The sequence below is a fragment of the Eurosta solidaginis genome, chromosome 3, assembly GCF_040869045.1.
Source record: "Eurosta solidaginis isolate ZX-2024a chromosome 3, ASM4086904v1, whole genome shotgun sequence".
NCBI lineage: Eukaryota > Metazoa > Arthropoda > Insecta > Diptera > Tephritidae > Eurosta > Eurosta solidaginis.
The window spans coordinates 160,736,483-160,756,496 of record NC_090321.1 but is presented as its reverse complement, the minus strand read 5'-3'; the positions used below and the strand labels follow the sequence as shown (position 1 = coordinate 160,756,496).

Here is a 20,014-nt window from a genome sequence, read left to right as displayed (position 1 = left end):
GACAAGGATTAACTTCCCAAGGCAGTTGGTTCTATGTACCGGAGCGACTCGGCATTTTTCCCGACTAAGGACTGTCATTTCAGTGTAACCCCACTAATTTGTTGCGTCCCTCCCACAAATTGTCATCCTCACAGCAGCTCCTTACAGCAGGACTGCTCCATATTCTCTTGCTTCGGGAAGGTATCGAATCCAATCCGGGTCCGTCTCCTGACCTCGGTCCTGAGGCATGGTTTTGCTGCGTCTGTCGGCAAAGAATCTTTTTAGGACGGTCATACTCTTGCCAGTGTGTCTCGTGCAAGGGATGGTTGCATCGGATAGGTTGTTCTGGGTTAGATCCCAAAACCCGACGTCCACGTAACTTTTATAAATCTTTTGTGGCTCCTTGCTGTTCTCGCCCAAGGGCGTCCCGTAGTCTACGCCTTAGCGCCCCCCCCCCCCCCCCCCCCCCCCACTACGTTCCAGCAGGCCCGCTGCTCAGCAAGGCACAAGAAGTACCCGCTGCTGCTCGCGCCCCACGGCACCACCAACTCATACGGCCGCTCCCACTCATACCTACAACCTCCGTAGTAGAGTCGGGAGCAATGCCGAGCATCAGCCCCTGCCCCCGTCTTCTTCCCCTCTCTTTTCCGGCAGCAATCGTGTAGGTCAGGGAAAGAGACTCTTAGTCCCTACCTCCTTTTGCACCGTTTGCCATCACAGAATATATATGTTTGCGACATCCGCCCAATACAGCTCCTACCTTTGACGGTGCCACTTTCCTAGATGTTCTGGTCTCCGCGACGGCAACCCCCCGACGGGTATCATAGCGCCATGTTACCAGGCCCCAAACCCAAATACACCGGGTACCCCAATGCTTACCCAAGGACTTCCAGTCCCAGGGCCACTATATCAGTTGCGTCCTAGCCTTTCACGACCCAAGCGTAGTCACCCGTCACTTACTCCCAGCGTGACGACGTCTCGCCCGTTGCACTTCAGGATTCTGCAGTTAAACTGTAATGGATTAACTGGGAAGATCACGGAGATAGTCGATTTCATGAAGCGGCACAACATCCGCATTGCTGCGATTCAAGAGACTAAACTCACAGCAAGATCTGCTCTGCAGACTTATTCTTGGTATAATGTCCACAGAAAATATCGCGAGATCGGAAATGGAGGCGGCCTCGCGTTTATCATACACCACTCTGTGCAATATCATATATTTGATCCCGACATCGGCCATCGGTGTCTTAGAACGTCAAGGCTTATCTGTCCGGTCAGCCGATGCAAACCTAGAAATCGTCAACATCTACATCCCTCCTGCCACCTGTTTCCCCAGTGTATACCGCCTTAATATCTGCGCCTTACTCACTGGCAATAATCGCATTATCTTAGGCGATTTCACTGCCCATCACGATCTATGGCATTCAAACTTTCAGGCAGACAGTAGGGGTGAGATGTTGGCGGATCAAATAGAAGAAACGATGTATTGCACAATAAACGGGGACTCCCCCACACGTATGGTAACATTGGCATCCGACCACCTGCCTATACTTATTTCGCTCAAGCTTACCGCCGACTTCATCGTCACAGAAAAACGCACTTTATTTCAAAGTGGGACGAATGCAAATCCTTTACAGACAACCACTTTGCTGCCCTCCCCATCCCGACTGATGCTCGCCAAGGGGAGCGTGCTTTCCGCAATGTCAATGAATCCGCCTCGGCTCGCTTCATTCCCGCCGGTATAATACCCGAAATTCGGCCTCACTTTCCGGCGGAGGCCGCAAATTTACCGAGAGAACGTGACCTTATAAGACAGCTCGCTCCAGGCGACCCCCAAATAAGGGATATAAACCAGAGCATCAGATTGCTTGTGGATGAATACAAGCGGGCGAAATGGGAGGAGCACCTAAGCGGTTGTAACCTCTCTGCCGGTGTAGGTAAGCTTTGATCCACCGTAAAGTCCCTATCGAATCCGTCTAAGCACAATGACAAAATGTCCATCGCCTTTGGCGATAAAGTGCTGTCGGATGCGAAAAAATGCGCGAGCGCTTTCTGCCAACAATATATAATGCATTCTACGGTCGACAAAGATAGACGAAGGGCCAACAGACACGCACATAAACATAAATTCAGCGCGTCTCCAATTACCATCACCGCCAAAGAGGTTGAGGATGTCATCAGTCAGGCTAAACCATCCAAAGCAGTGTGCTCATACGGCATAGCCATGTCGATGCTTAAAAGCCTAGGGAAAGAGTGTTTCAAATATTTAGCGCATGTCTTCAACCTGCCTCTTTCCACCTTTGTCATTCCCGAAAAATGGAAAATGGCCAAGGTGGTCCCGTTACTAAAGCCTGGGAAACAAGCTAACATATTCTTATACTTTTGTTTAACTTCTACATATCAAAGCTACCCTCGCCACCAGAATGAGTTGGGGAAAAGACAAAGAAACGCTCATTACCACTTACAAAGCAATTGGCCAGCCGATTGCATGATACGCGTCCCCTATATGGTCGCCAAGCCTAAAAACTACCCACTGGAAGAAGCTACAGGCCTGCCAAAATACTGCTCTCAGAACTGCCACGGGCTGTCTTCTTATGTCACCAGAACACCATCTAAATAACGAGGCGAGAATACTCCCCATCAGGGAGAGAAATGAAATGCTAACCAAACAGTTCCTGTTGAATACCCAGAAACCTGGGCATCCCAACAGACATCTGATTGATGAGCCAACACCGTCCAGGAGCTTAAGGAGTCATCTCCGTAAGAATTGAGGAAATACGGCACCTGAGAACTCAGCCGTATGAAGAAAAAAACACAAGCCGGTTCCTCAGTGAACTCCTCAAACAGGCGTCGGACCTTTTTGACAGGAATTGCCCGGTGAATCCAGTACTCAAAGAACTGTACCCAAAACTTACGGAAGAGGAACGCACACTCCCAGGGTAACGCGAGTCACTGTCAACTTCGATCTGGATACTGTAACAGGTTAAACTCTTACCTATCCAGAATCAACCTCGACATACTAAATGTATGCCCTGCTTGCAATGTGTCCCCACATGACACCAACCATCTCTTTAATTGTAATATGGTCCACTCTTGTTGAAACAGCAAGTTTCCTTGGACTCCCGTTAGAGGATATTGACGACAATTTGTGATCGGTTGCACCTATTGGGGCTAAGCACTGCTCAACAACAACAACAACAAGGATTAACTGACCAAAGGTTTGAAGGGTGAAAAAATCACTAAAAATTATGCATGAAATAATACTTTCTTACAAAAATTTATCCTTTTTTCGATCGACAAATTGTACCTTTGTGGATTTAAAATTGTCTGTAAGGGTTGTTTACACATTTTCAGTTAACGCTAACTGACACTTATCTAATAGATCATCGAACGATTTTTGTCAAATAAGGTGCCAGTTAGTGTTACCCGAAGTTGGTGAAATGGCCGTAAGTCTCTAAAAGTTTTCAATGTTCTGGACTACATTTCTTAGAGTTCGCAAATAAGAATCCGGAGCCTTGGAACACAAAGTAATAGTTACCGAAATATCAACTTGCTTAGGAAAACAAAATTCAAAATCCATAGAATTTAATACATTTTTTCAAAAAGTTAATAAGTAAAAGTTCCAAAATCTTATTTCGCAATTACACAAAAAAAAAAGTGGAGGTTGGCTCTTAAAAACTTAAATTTACAGTGTGAAATCATGCTCACTAAACTTTGAACGCTCTCAATTGTTTTATCTTATATTTTTATGTTATAAATGTGAAAGGTTTTGAGTGGGTATTCTGGGAAGAGCACCACGCATAAACAACTGAAACAACCTGAAATTTGTTACACTTATATAGTGGAGCTTGGAAAAAGACACCGGGTCCGATTTGCCAATATGGTTGTCTGTACGACGTTACCACCTATTTGAATTTGTTTCAATTATACGGTACTTGCCAATGTGGGTATCAAACGCTATTTTACTTTGTATTGTAATATAAATATTTTTAAGTAGGGTTACCATCGGGGGTTGTCTGCTAAACTTGTTATAGGTATATATGAGGTATTCCATCCCATTTCGACCAATTTTGAACCCGACCCCTTTAGAATTGGCTGAAAGTTTTTCTTCTTTTTCTAGCTTACGAAAGACGTTTTTCAGCATTTTTTCAAATTTTTTCATCCAACTCAAAAAAAGTTATGAATTTAAAAAAAAACACCGTTTTTGTTTTCAAAATGCTATAACTCTTTCAAAAATTTACCGTTTGGGATCTTTTTTTTTTTTTAATTTGTTTTTAAATGTACTTTTCGGAAAAAATACAAAAAAATTAAAAAAAAATTTTTTTTTTGAAGTAAATAAAAAAAAAAAAACGGCCCACTCCGGGATTAGTGGGGATGATTTCAGAATTGATTGACGTTTTTTATGAGAAAAAAAAAATGGCGAAATTCGAAAAATCTCGAAAAACTGAAAAATTACAAAAAAAAACTTTAAAAAGTTTTTTGTATTTTTTCCGAAATGTACATTTAAAAAAAAATTAAAAAATAAAAAAGATCCCAAACGGTCAATTTTTGAAAAAGTTATAGCATTTTGAAAACAAAAACGGTGTTTTTTTTTAATTCATAACTTTTTTTGAGTTGGATGGAAAAATTTGAAAAAATTCTGAAAAACGTCTTTCGTAAGCTAGAAAAAGAAGAAAAACTTTCAGCCAATTCTAAAGGGGTCATCCATCAATAGTGATTCATGAATGAGACGTCATTAATTCAAATTAATCAAATGTATTAGTGAATTTTTTATAGGGAGCCCGTAAATTGTTTAGTCCCGTGCCCGGATTTTCTCTCCACGGCCCTGCCGGTGGGCTACAAACTTAAAACTTCACACATGGTTAAGAACAACGAGATAGTGAAACAAAAGTCGGTAAATGGCGGAAAATTCGACCATAAACGTAGATGTAATTTTGATAACTTTTGATGAAATTTAAATACATAGCTATTTCTAACAGCTTATCAAAGACAAAAATATTAAGATATTGTGACGTTTATAGATGTTCAATATCCTCTTTACTGCGAAGTTTCCAATCTACATGGACTTTAAGTAACCGTTCATCTAAGTTCGGTTAGTGACCAATGACCTGAACGTGATTGGTTTAGAGAAAGAACCTTTTGAAGTTTTAATGGCTCAAGGCAGTTTGTCTATCTTTCGATAAATAGGAGTCTTAAAAAATACAAACTGCTATATTATTTTAATGTTCACAACTGTATTTATGCAGCAGCACACAACTCTTAATTTTTAATGAGTTGTGGTTTGTCCAGTGTTTTTCACTTTTATTTATTTTAGTTTTCGTTTGCCAGCTTTTTTGTTTAAATTTTATTTATTTTATTATTTTAAAAACACACAACCAAGGCTTTTTGTCACCCGTTTCTTTTTGTTTACCATTTTCGTTTCATATCACTTGTTTATGGTTCAAAACTGTCAAAAGTGAAAACACTCTGAGTTCATAGGTATTAAGATAATTTTATTTTTGGATTCATTTAGTATTTTGTCGTTTCCGTTCATTTTTAACGCATTTTTACCATTAGCTGGTATATTCTCGGATCTGCAACTTTAGTTACGACGTTAACTTAAAATAGTAAATTTACCTATTTTATGTATAATGAATGTATGTATGTACACTTTCACATAACTACCTATGTAAGTCTCTAGCTCAGTTCATAATGTAACTGAAGACATAAAACACGTACAAGAGATAAACACAAATACCAAATAAACATTACTAATTTTTTTTTCTTAATAAATGTACATATGTATGTATGGCTCTAAATATACGTGTACACACATACGTATGTACATACATATGCCGCTATTTAGTACCAACTCATGTCAGTATGCAGTTATTGAAAAAGTTAAATTTTTTTTGCCATTTTACCTTATCCATATTTTATTTAAAAATTAAGTAAACAGAAACACAAATGGCTCACTCAAAACTCAATTCAGGCATTTCTTTTCAACTTGTTTGTGTGTAGATATGTGAGTAATATATGTAGATATTTATTTATAATATGCATCTAACTTTTATGCAATCATGAAAATGTTCATTACAACGCGATTACTTAAAAAAAAGATGAAATGCGAATTTACCTCGACTTTTAGCTTTTCGCAACGCCAAGAACGCGATAAAGAATGAAGAAAACAAATGCCAAAAGCAAAACAAGAAAGATCAAAATCGCTATTTAAACACTCATGTCAGTTTAAACTTTAAACACAGCCACATTAAATATTGTACATATGTACATACATATCAAATAACCAACACTAACACATAAGTCTCCCCCTTGCCTATGCATACGCGTCTACGTGTAAGTTGCAATGATCAACGACCAGCTACATAACTCTTTACTCACAAGTCAAACTCGTATATGATCATATACCTATACATATAAATATATACATATATAGATATATATATATATATATGTAGTGTGTACTTATATTGGACCAAATAGAAAAACTATAAATCTCTTTTTTAGCCTCATGGCTTTTTAGTTTCCGTTATAACTTAAAAGAGTCATCCCCAAAACATTTTCGTGACTTAATCAAAATTTTTTTATAATCGTCCTACCTATCTCAGCATAAATTCAATCCACTTTGAGCTGAGATAGGGCGTTTATGAAAAATTTCTGAGATGTGACGATTTTGAAACAAACTAAAAGCGCGTTCTGAAATTCTGAGAAAGGTCGTTTTTGAACTGGCAGCCGAAATGGGGCTATGTATCACTCAGGCGTCTATACCTGCAAAAACCCGCTTTTATTTATTATTTACAAACGACTTTCTCCTTATAAATTTTTGCAATAGGTACACTGTAAGTTGGTGCAGATATTAATAATTAATCAACTTACTCTTTTTGAACGCACTGTTTGAAGAACGAAACATCCTAAGCACTTGGTGAGAAGGTACAAGACGCAAACCTATGGCACCCACAAAGCGAAGAGACTTCAATTTTTTTAGGTCAGTCTAATGTAAATTTGAATACATGTCTGGAACTATTTATACATATATGGATATGCTATCTAAACGACACATATATACATTTATAAGTATGTAAGTATATTAACACTTTAGCTTTGCCAGTTGACACACGCACCTCACTTTGCACTTGCATCAATTGCAATCGCTTGTTTGTCTTTTATTATTGCATTGAAATAATGGCCATCAAGTACTTTCAAAATGTTGCTTTGCTGTTGGCTTTATACGAAGTGAAACAGTCGCAAGTGCAACCGACGACATAAAAGAAGGGAAAAGAAAACGCACAAAAGAACGATTTGACGCTCTATATACAACCTTAACGGTCGGCACTTCCAAGATGACTAAAGTCTACTTTACTTTCAAATATACTTTGTTCCTGCCCCTACGCGGAGTCGGCTATGAGTTTCTTTTACGCGACTCATTAAAATTGGGGAGTGTAGCGGAATGGTTTACATAGATGATTCAAATACTCAAACTGGAAGTCATGGAATTCTCGTTGAACAACACAGAGCAGGGAGCGTAAATCTATGGAGATCAATGTTGATACCTACTCTCTTCAAAAGTTGACTGTGATCAACCAGTTCGATCGGTGAATGGAGTGTACATTAAGATACTACGATTTATCAATTACAAAGTATGCATAGGCGATCAGGTATTTCGGTTAGAAACCCGTTTTCTTCTCTGCTTTGTTTACAGGTGTTCACAGTTCATGCATTCATAACCAGCTCGTTTGCTCAGTTAAATTCTATTCGATTACTTTTCCAATGAGCAAAAAATAGCATTCGTTAAGTAAAATTATCTCACAGTACGTTATAGAAATGTGCCGAACTGGAAGAAGTTTGGGCAGTTTTATTGCTTGGCTCTCAACTACTCTGGCCACCCATCTATTATATTCTCAATGAATGTACACTTACAGTTTTGTACAAACACATAACGCCAGTCATATATTTCCCATAATTTTTTTTTTTTTTTATCTTATTTTGGTAAATTACCTACATATGTAGATCTTCTATGGAGTGGTGTATAGATCTTTCTTCTTGGCGCTTCACTGCCTAGACGGCTCTGGCCCAATTCAAAAAATCACTCAGCTCTTGCTGATGATAACTGATTTCATTTAGTAGCCCTAGGGAGTTCCATTCGCATAAAGTTACATAATTAATGCAGTCGCGTAATTCGGTGAACAAATAAAAATCTGTAAGATAGTCGACGGTGATAACGGTATATTTAGGACTCCTTTTATAGTGCCAATATCTATAATTTTTTAGAACGTGGCCATTCGCACGGAAAATTCATACACTTTATATAACGAAAAAAAAAAAACAAAATTGGAAATATTTTTGGTGAATTTTCAACGAACTTTGCATTTTCATTTTATCTTTCCTTTTTTGCGACGAGCATCAACAGCGACTGAAAATTTTTTTAAACCAAATATGGAATGATTTCATATTTCATATATCTTTACCTTGCTGACTAGATTACAAGTTAACTTACTACTAGTTTAACATTTTAAAATAAAATTTACTAAGATAAGTTACAAGACTCTATGCATGACTTAAACAGAGACCTTGGCATGGCAAAGTCCAGACCAAGACTTCTGAATAGGCGATTAAATTCTCCAAGTCCTCTTAGATGAGGTGCTAAGCTGAATTAATTCCAATTCAGAACTTCAACACGGAATTTTTTGTTAAATCGGAGAGCTCTGTCAGAGACATTGAAAGTCAACTGCCCAAATGGCGACCAATATTATGTAAAATAAATAAACATTAAATTTTGCACAGAACGGCTGACTTCAAGTGGCAAGACATTGATAAGCATGCATCTAGCATTGTAGGGTGGCTTGGGATTATCAAAGTGTAGAGGTTGAAGAACGAATCGTACGAATTTGCGCTGAATTCTTTTTATTCTTAAGGAGTGTGTATGTATCGGATTTCAGATGACTGAGGCATACTACTTCGCATATCGTCGCAAAAAATCTAAGTTGGTTGAGAAAGTTTAAGATCTATCCTTAAACGCCGAAACCCAAAATTGTGAGAAAGCAGCCAGATTTGTGACAGTTGAATGCCCTGCAGTAAAACCATGGCATCGATCAACTATTTCATTGATAGCGAATGATGAATTGTCTCTCACTACCTTTTCAAAATGTTTGGAACAGGTTTACAATTCAGATATTGGCCTGCAATTCATTACTTCATTTTTATTTCCAGACTTAAAGATAGAGGTAATAGACGCCAGCCTCCTCGATAGCGAAATATGGAAAATGTGCCACAATGGCACACAAATTGAAATACTAAAGTTTTCAAATAAAAAATCCATCTATGTATATCATTTTTAAATGAAGACTGTAGGGAAGATATATCCTTGATAATATCGGTTTCAGATATAAACAACAACCCAAAAAAACTTTTATCAAAATTATTCGCCTAAACAACAAACGAACCGATCAAATTGTTTGATCATATGTTATTAAATTTAACACAGCTTGGTTTATTGGAACAAACTTTCTTTGAACGAAAAAAGTTACAAAAAGATTTTGGACAAACGTTCGACTCATCTTCGGCTCGAGAAACATATTTATTGTACCAAAACTTATCAAGAAAACTAAACTACGTCATATAAAAAGTATACTGATCTTTAAAAGCAGGATGGCAGGTTGCATTGTATAATTTAGAGTACTTATTTCTTTGGTTCAGAGAATCATAATTTGCATCTTTAAAGTTATAGGTTATAGTTATATTATTAATATTGAAGGTTAAGGAATACAAGTATCTAGGAGTAGTTATTATGTACAATGCCTCGTACCATAAACATTTGTCAAGTAAGCTTAAATCAGCAAAATACGCTATAAATAGCACCTGGAGTTCTTTTTTGTCTAAAAAATACATTCCTCATAGTCATAAGTACAAACTATTTGAAGCAGCTGTACGAACAGTATTGGGCTATGCATCAGAAGTGTGGGGAATTGAATATTACGAAGAAGTAGAAAAGTTTCTATGAATGACAACTTAGAGGATCACTCCAGTTGGAAGTGAAGCTATCAACTGTAATCCATCAGAAATGAAGGTACTGACACTCGTCGTTAGTAATAATTGTGTGCCAGCCCTAATAGTCACTGGATGGATTGCAGCCAACGCCATCTAACAGTCAGATCGGTTGCACGAGCAGAAGGTGTAATGTGAAAAATATAAGTATGGCAGCGCTGTCTTTTAGGCAAGAATCTGGCGATCAGCCAATCAGGTGCTCGCTTTGATTCTTGCTTAGCTGACGCAGCCCTCTGTAGAAAAACATCGGTAACTTATTATAAGAAAGATGTTTAAAAAAAAAAATGTGAAAATATGGCAATGATGTAGACACGAAAAAAAAAAGAAGATTGATTGAGAATAGAGCACTGAATGCGAACGGATATACATAAATAACTCAACCTTGGCATTGTTATTACAAATAAACCGGAATTATAGCTCAGGTGTGAAAAAAAGAACTTACGTACCACAAAAACAATTGAAAAATGAACATTCGTTAGGAAATGGCCAATATCTTGGCTGATGCTGGGGTGGAATTTCCTCAAACAGCTACAACAACGCAGTTGCGGAATTTGTTAAAAAACGTGGTTGGGACTGGCCAAATCCCTTCCACCAATATTGCAGTACGCGTTCCTTCAGCTATTAATACAAATGATTCATTTGCCGCGGATAACCAAAACATTACCAATGATGTTATTATTTCTGGTGCTTCCGGCACTGCTGATGCTGCCGTAACTGATGCCGCTGTCACCGATGTCCCTGTCACTACAGACGCCATCACCACCGCCGCTGTCATCGCCATTCCCGACGCTGAAACCACCACCATTACTACCACCGCTGCCACTGCTACTACCACCGCTGCCACTGCCACTACCGACGCCATCACCACCGCCGCTGTCATTGCCAATACCGACGCCATCACCACCGCTGCCACTATGGCCAATACCACAACCGAGTTCACTGAAGAAGCTGCAGGCATATTATACGGGGAAATGCGTAACAGTCCACAACATATAAAAGGTGAACTGAACAAAAGGATAGAAATCCTAAGAAAGGAAAAAGAAATCCTGACGTTGGAAAAATCCGTTGCGGACTTAAAACGTGAATTCCAAAACGCACGAAACGACACCCCCATTGGTAACGGTAGGCTACAAATCCCAAATCGTTTAACTTTTCGGGACATCGAACATACCATCACAAAATAATATACGCAAGGACGATGAAAGAATTCAAACAATCGCTTGACCTATACGAGCGTCGTCGCTCATCTCGCCCATCTATATACGACAACGTTCAAAAACCGAAACCATCAAAATCAAATACGCCAAAGAACGATGAAACTGATGCAGCAGAAATACGCTGCTTCAATTGCACCCATATGGGACACTTTCAGAGCAAATGTCCATACGAAAAAATGCCGGTGGGAAGTTGTTTCCGTTGCTGGAAGATGGGCCATGACCACCGCAGTTGTACTAACTCAAAAAAGGTACTAAACTTGAAGAAAACCGTTGCTGTAGTCGGGACCGACACTGAAGATGGGGATGAAGAACGTTGCTACCGAATGTTAGGATCATATTCATGACCTTAACATAGATTTAAAAAATAAAAAGATATTTTCAAAAATTGACCTCATTCGTGCATATCACCAAAAAACAATGGCAGAAGAAGATATTCACAAAACAGCTATAACAACTCCATTCGGAATGTTTGAATTCGTACGAATGCCATTTGGATTACGAAACAGTGCTCAAACATTTCAACGTTTCATAAACGAAGTATTTTCAGGTTTAGATTTTATCTTTGTCTATATTGACGACATATTAGTAGCTAGTAACAATGAGGAAGAACATATAGAACATTTAAAAACAGTTTTTAAAAGACTTGAGAAATATAATTTAAATATTAAACCTACAAAATGTATTTTCGGAGTTGAAAAATTGGACTTTCTAAGTTATGAAATTTCTAGTGAAGGAATCAGGCCTTCTTTTGAACGAGTTGAAATAATTTCTAATTTTGAAAAACCTCTCTCAATTAATAAATTACAAAAATTTTTAGGTAAGGTGAATTATTACCATAGATATATTAAAATGTTAGCAAAAGAACTTAGTCCACTACATGAAATGTTAAATTTTGCTATCAAAAATAAACTTAAAGAATTAAATTGGACAGAAAAAACTACTTCAGCTTTTGAAAATGTTAAGAAACTTTTTACAAAAAAAACACTACTCACTCACTTTGATAAAAATGGTCAACTATCACTTGCTGTAGATGCATCAAATGTTGCAATTGGAGCAGTTCTACAACAAATAAGTAACAACTCCTTAGAACCACTTGCATAGTTTTCAAGAAAATTAACTCAAACTGAAATAAATTACTCTACTTTTGATAGAGAACTTCTAGCAATATACAACTCTATTAAACACTTTAGACATTTTCTTGAAGGAAGAACATTTACTATATACACTGATCATAAACCTTTAACACATGTTTTAAATTCAAAAACAGACAGATCACCTCGTCAAACTCGTCATCTTGAATACATTGCACAATTCACCAATGACATTCAATACATTTCTGGCAAAAATAATGCAGTAGCTGATACTCTCTCACGAATTCCAGATATTAATACAATTTTAACAAAAGATATTAATTTTCAAACATTATATGATGAACAACAAAAAGATGAAATTCTTAAAAAATTAATTTCAGATCTTAGTTCCGAAAATAATTTAAAAGAAATTAATATTCCTCTTCTAAATCTCAATATTTGGTGTGACATTACTCAAAAACCTTTTAGACCATATGTTCCTAATTCAATGAGAAAAATTATATTTGATAAAATTCATTGTTTATCTCACCCAAGTGTTCGAACAACTAGACGTCTCATACAATCTAAATATTTTTGGCCAGAAATGCGTAAGGATATTAATAATTGGGCAATTAGTTGTATCAATTGTCAAAAATGTAAAATTTCTAAATATACGAAAAGTCCTATGCAAAAAATTGATATTCCTTCAGGACGATTTGAACATATACATATGGATCTAGTTGGTCCACTGTTAAAAGATATTTCAGCAAAAACAGTATCGACTACATTTGTTCAAAATTATGTTCCTCGTTTCGGTATTCCACTCAAAATTACAGTAGATCAAGGTTCACAATTTACATCTAAATTATTCACTGAATTAACTGTTTTATTAGGGGCTCATAAAATTCACACTTCTCCATATCACCCACAGTCAAATGGAATGATTGAAAGATTTCATAGAACTTTAAAAACTGCAATTACAGCTTCAGACGACTCCACACATTGGTCAGAGATTTTACCTTGGATACTTTTAGGTTTACGAACTTCTATTAAAGAAGATTTGAAATGCTCTTCCGCTGAACTTGTATATGGACAAACAATTAGACTTCCTGGTGAATTAGTTGTTTCTAATTATAATAATGAAATTGATAACACAAATGAAACTCTTACTAAACTTAGAAAACATTTCTCAATTGTTCGATCAAAAATAACAGGTAAGGGATACCTATCTGGTATTGTTATAAAATTAAGTCGTCTGTAATCTCCACAAGGTCTCCAGTCATTTGGATCTTTCTTAGGGACCAGATGGAGTGGAGAAGCGATGTGAGAGTTAGAAGGTCTACATATACCAGTTTTGACTAAAAATTCAAATTCAGTTTTTGCTATTTTTAATTTAATAGGATCTAGGCGACGAGGTTTAGAAAAAGGAGATACTCCTTTTATTTCTATTCGGTGAACTGTTTTGTGTTGTACTTTTTCAGTATAAATAGGTTCACACGTAATAAGAGGAAATTCATTTAAAATATTTGTGAATTTATTTTCTGAAATAGGAATCTTAAGGGAAAATATATCGCAAAAACCAGAAGATCCAGAAACTTTTAATTTTGTTTTCAAATCTGTAATTTCTTTATTTTTTATATCTACCAGAATACCAAATTTTTCTAAAAAATTTGCACCGATAATTGGAGTAGAAATATCTGTAATACTAATTTCACACAGACGGCTTATTGAATAATAAAGGCAATTTTCTACATTAAGACGCTTATTGAGCTCAATCTTCCCTACAAAATTCGAATCTATTATTATTTCATTAGTAGCTAATCGAATGCCTAATGAAGTCAAAAGCACAATGCAACTCTGTTGGCAGCGTTCCGCTTCCGTTTCCGTTTCTTAGTTTTCAAAGCAAATGTCATTGTCTGCATGGCGGAACGATACAAGGTGGCCGCATCGAACAGCTGATTATAACCTTTTTTATTTGATTTGATACAGGCATGCTTAACCAACGAAACGATATCATTTCGTTACGATAATCAACGTTAATAAACGAAACGAACTCATTTCGTTTCGTTTATTAACGTTAAGATCGTCAAATTAACGAAATGATTTCGTTTCGTTTTCTGCCATATCAAAACGAAATCAAATCGTTTATGTTGATTATTAATTTCAAACTATGCTGGCAAAGCTGATTGATGGCGGAGTCATTAAAGGTGAAAGCATTAGCCAAGCTGATTGCAACTTTTCTCTTGAATTTTGACAGTACGAACATTTCTCAGAGTATTTTTGACATTACCACCAACGAATTACACAAACAAATTACATAGAGTTTGTGTGTGTATGTGCGCTCGTTGTTGCCACCTTACGGCTTCACCATGGCTGTAGCATTGCCAGCACAATTCAAACATAAAGTATCACGTTTTTGTTAACGTTTTTAACGTTAACGAAAGCTTTTCGTTTCGGTTAAAAACGAGATACAATTTATTTTGATAATTTCTTTATCGATAATATTTCGAAGTGTTTCAACGGAAACGGTGGAAATTTTTTGATAAACGATTAGCTTAACGTTAAGGTGCATCCCTGATTTGATACATCAACTACCGGCGCAGTACGATTTTGGCATTTGTCCATCGAATTTACAAGAACATGGAATTTTTTTGTTTGTAGGTATGTCACCATGCTCCCACTTTGTATCGTTCCGCCATGATTGTCTGTCTCATCCTTCATACTAATCGAGCAGTTACTTCTGTGTGAAAGCAAAAAATTTACGATTTCATTAGCAGGTGAAATGAGATCATTAAGTTTCTGTGTGAAAACAGTTAATAAACGCAATTTTCTACATTAAGACGCTTATTGAGCTCAATCTTCCCTACAAAATTCGAATATATTATTATTTCATTAGTAGCTAATCGAATGCCTAATGAAGTCAAAAGCACAATGCAACTCTGTTGGCAGCGTTCCGCTTCCGTTTCCGCTTCTTAGTTTTCAAAGCAAATGTCATTGTCTGCATGGCGGAACGATACAAGGTGGCCGCATCGAACAGCTGATTATAACCTTTTTTATTTGATTTGATACATCAACTACCGGCGCAGTACGATTTTGACATTTGTCCATCGAATTTACAAGAACATGGAATTTTTTTTGTTTGTAGGTATGTCACCATGCTCCCACTTTGTATCGTTCCGCCATGATTGTCTGTCTCATCCTTCATACTAATCGAGCAGTTACTTCTGTGTGAAAGCAACAAATTTACGATTTCATTAGCAGGTGAAATGAGAGCATTAAGTTTCTGTGTGAAAACAGTATAAGAATGAAAGGAAATTCAAAATCTCTTCTAAGACCTAAATCAATTTTTAAAAGTTTTGTTCCAAAAGTTTCTATGCTAGATCCATTAGCTGCCGAAAGTTTAAGGTCAGAAAAACGTTTATAAGTTTTAAATTTTGAAGAAGGAATAACTGAAACTATAGCACATGTATCAATTAAAAAATTTAATTTATTGAATTTATCAAATATGAATAGACGGTGGGACGATTGATTATTAACTCCATTATTACCCACAGTCATAACGGATTTGTTTAGTTTAAAGAATTTGATTTTGAATTTAGATTATTTTTATTTACATTGAAATTACAGGGTTTAATACATTTGAAAGCATTATGTTTAAATTTTCGATGATACCAACATATATTATTATCATTATTAAAACTTCTAGATCTAGAAAAATTTCTGGAGTTAGATTGATTTCTTTCTCTAGATCTAGATCGAATTTTTAATTCATTGATATCGGTAGTAATTTGATTTAAATTTTGAAAAATTGTAGTAGTTAAATCAGTTAAATTTTTTACACATTGTGTAAGAACATTGTTTTCAATACTAGCTATTGAAGAAATTTTAGAAGAATGTGGTTTATTAATTAAATCAAAAAGTTTATCTGCAAGTGAAATTATATCAGTAATATTTTTAATATTACTTGAAGTTAAATGTATTTGAATATCTTGTGGTAATTTTCTGATCCATAATTTGAAAAGTAATTCCTGACTAACAATAGATGACGAACTTGTTAGTGATTTCATATATCTAAAAAATTCAGATGGAGATCGATCTCCCAATTCAGTATTTGAAAATAATTTTTCAAGTCTTTTTTCTTCACTTAGAGAAAATCTTTCGCAAAGAATTTTTTTAATTGTATCATATTTATTAATAGAGGGAGGAGGATTGATAACATCAACAATTTTGGATATTGTTTCTTATTGAAGTGAAATAAGAACATTTTGAAATTTTATATTATCATCAATAATGTTATTTATTTCAAATTGTCCTTCAATAAGTAAAAACCATGTTTCAGGACAATCTGACCAAAATTGAGGTAATTTAAAGGATTTATTTGAATTGAATCTAAAGTTATCTCCTTGTGTAGAATTGTCTGAATGTGTGTCTGGAGTAGTATTAATGTTTGTATTTTGTGTTTGATTTAAAGACATTGTGTTATTCGAGTTATTATTTAAATTCTCTGAAAATGTAAAAGAACGAGTTTTAATTGGTGAACGTAAAACCATTAAAATTTAAAAATGTAATTGTTCTCTGGAAAGGAAGTTCACAAGAGAAAAACTAATACTTAAACGTGAAGTAAAGTTAAAAACAAATTTGAAAATATTTAATTGAATGAATAAAAATCCCATTCAATTAAAAGGTAATCAAGAAAAAATATATATTTTTTTTTAAAATAATTAAAAAGTTAAATATTAATAAAATATTAAAATAAATAAAAAATATGATTAAATAACTTGCTGTGAATTTCAATTAAAATTTTTATAATTGATTGTTGTTGTCAAGGAATCCTCAAAGATGTTGCAATGGCTTTAAGTCAGATTATTGATTGTTGTTGTTGTCGATAAATTTTCAAAGTTGTTGCAATGGCTTAAATTGGTTATTATTATTGCATATGAAAACCGTTTAGCATAAACTGTTCCAATACGATTTGGTGCTGCACTTAAGTTAATTGTTATTGCTTGTATTTTGATTCAAAAAAATACCAACGGAAATTTCGGAAAGTTTTAAAGTTTGATGAAAAAAAATTAAATTCCGTGAAAGTGATATTAAATTATTTTGCTGTTGCATATAATGGTAGTTGTAGTAGCTGAAGTTGCATTAAAATTTGATTGATATGTTCCTCTATGAGTTATTTTTTTATATTTTCTGCGTTATTTTGTCATCCAGATAAGATACATGTATAGATTTAATTGTCTATGAATGTAAAATAATGTATTTCACAGATAAATATTATAAATTCGCGTGAAATTATTCAGCATCTTTAGAAAAACAATTTAAGCACGATCGCCAACAAAAACTATTTCTTTAAAATATTATTATTTTATTTGTTGAAAATCAATTTCACAAAAAGCGTTTATTTTTATATCTTTTAAAAATTCTGAAAATAACTAACTTGAAAATTTTCATTTTGAAAGAACATTAATAGTAAAGTAAAATAAACATAATTTACAAAAATACAGTATATTTAATTTAAGTAGATAACCCTACAACTGTCATTTTTGAAAAGATAATCTCTATTTAAATTTGAGACTTTTGCAATCCAAATATTTATGTACTTGTCCGAGAAATTCCAAAAGGATTAGTCAGATATTTGGGCATAATGTTTCTTCTTTGTCATGCCAAAACAGAATTCAATTTATATCCTTAAAAGGAGTCCGAGCACGCAACAGAACAAAAAAAAAGAAAACAAGTAAGGAAGGCTAAGTTCGGGTGTAACCGAACATAACATACTCAGTTGAGAGCTATGGAGACAAAATAAGGAAAATCAATCTGGGGTAACCCTGGAATGTGGTTGTATAACATGTGTATCAAATGAAAGGTATTAAAGAGTATTTTAAGAGAGAGTAGGCCATAGTTCTATGGATGAACGCCATTTAGGGATATCGCCATAAAGGTGGACCAGGGCTGACTCTAGAATTTGTTTGTACGATATGGGTATCAAATGAAAGGTGTTACTGAGCATTTTAAGAGGGAGTGGGCCTTAGGTCTATCGGTGGACGCCTTTTCGAGATGTCCCCATTAAGGTGGACCAGGGGTGATTCTATAATGTGTTTGTACGATATGGGTATCAAATGAAAGGTGGTAATGAGTATTTTAAAAGGGAATGGGCTTTAGTTCTATAAGTGAACGCCTTTTCGAGAAATCGCCATAAAGGTGGACCAGGGGTGACTCTAGAATATGTTTGTACGATATGGGTATCAAATGAAAGCTGTTAATGAGTATTTTTAAAAGGAGTGATCCTTAGTTCCATAGGTGGATCCCGTTTCGAGATATTTCCATAAAGGTGGACCAGGGGTGTCTCCAGAATGTGTTTGTACGATATGGGAATCAAATGAAAGGTGTTACTGAGCATTTTAAGAGGGAGTGGGCATTAGGTCTATAGGTGGACGCCTTTTCGAGATATCGCCATTAGGGTGGGCCAGGGGTGACTCTAGAATGTTTGTACGGTATGGGTATCAAACGAAAGGTGTTACTGAGCATTTTAAGAGGGAGTGGGCATGAGGTCTATAGGTGGACGCCTTTTCGAGATATCGTCATTAGGGTGGGCCAGGGGTGACTCTAGAATGTGTTTGTACGATATGTGCATCAAACGAAAGGTGTTAATGAGCATTTTAAGAGGGAGTGGGCATTAGGCTTATAGGTGGACGCCTTTTCGAGATATCGCCATTAGGGTGGGCCAGGGGTGACTCAAGAATGTGTTTGTACGATATGGGTATCAAATGAAAGGTGGTAAGGAGTATTTTAAAAGGGAGTAATCCTTAGTTCTATAGGTGGACGCCTTTTCGAGATATCGCCATAAAGGTGGACCAAGGGTGACTCTAGAATGTTTGTACGATATGGGTATCAAACGAAAGGTGTTACTGAGCATTTTAAGAGGGAGTGGGCATTAGGTCTATAGGTGGACGCCTTTTCGAGATATCGCCATTAGGGTGGGCCAGGGTGACTCTAGAATGTGTTTGTACGATATGGGTATCAAATGAAAGGTGGTAATGAGTATTTTAAAAGGGAGTAATCCTTAGTTCTATAGGTGGACGCCTTTTCGAGATATCGCCATAAAGGTGGACCAAGGGTGACTCTAGAATGTTTGTACGGTATGGATATCAAACGAAAGGTGTTACTGAGCATTTTAAGAGGGAGTGGGCATTAGGTCTATAGGTGGACGCCTTTTCGAGATATCGCCATTAGGGTGGGACAGGGGTGACTCTAGAATGTTTGTACGATATGGGTATCAAACGAAAGGTGTTACTGAGCATTTTAAGAGGGAGTGGACATTAGGTCTATAGGCGGACGCCTTTTCGAGATATCGCCATTAGGGTGGGCCAGGGGTGACTCTAGAATGTTTGTACGATATGGGTATCAAACGAAAGGTGTTACTGAGCATTTTAAGAGGGAGTGGACATTAGGTCTATAGGTGGACGCCTTTTCGAGATATCGCCATTAGGGTGGGCCAGGGTGACTCTAGAATGTGTTTGTACGATATGGGTATCAAATGAAAGGTGTTACTGAGCATTTTAAGAGGGAGTGGGCATTAGGTCTATAGGTGGACGCCTTTTCGAGATATCGCCATTAGGGTGGGCCAGGGTGACTCTAGAATGTGTTTGTACGATATGGGTATCAAATGAAAGGTGTTACTGAGCATTTTAAGAGGGAGTGGGCATTAGGTCT

General features: G+C 36.1%; 1 protein-coding gene across 7 annotated transcripts in view; it reads right to left on the bottom strand.

The window, feature by feature from the left end:
• The window catches only part of conu (Rho GTPase-activating protein conundrum), a 203,495-nt gene extending 196,133 nt beyond the window's left edge, over nucleotides 1-7,362 (bottom strand). For 3 of the 7 annotated variants that reach the window (XR_010951042.1, XR_010951043.1, XR_010951044.1), the window contains exon 1: nucleotides 6,853-7,362. The gene's annotated coding sequence lies outside the window, so the exon portion shown is untranslated. The remainder of the gene's footprint in view (nucleotides 1-6,852) is intronic. The other 4 variants (XM_067773543.1, XM_067773545.1, XM_067773548.1 and 1 more) reach the window with 2 other exon arrangements.
• Nucleotides 7,363-20,014: the final 12,652 nt, after the last annotated feature.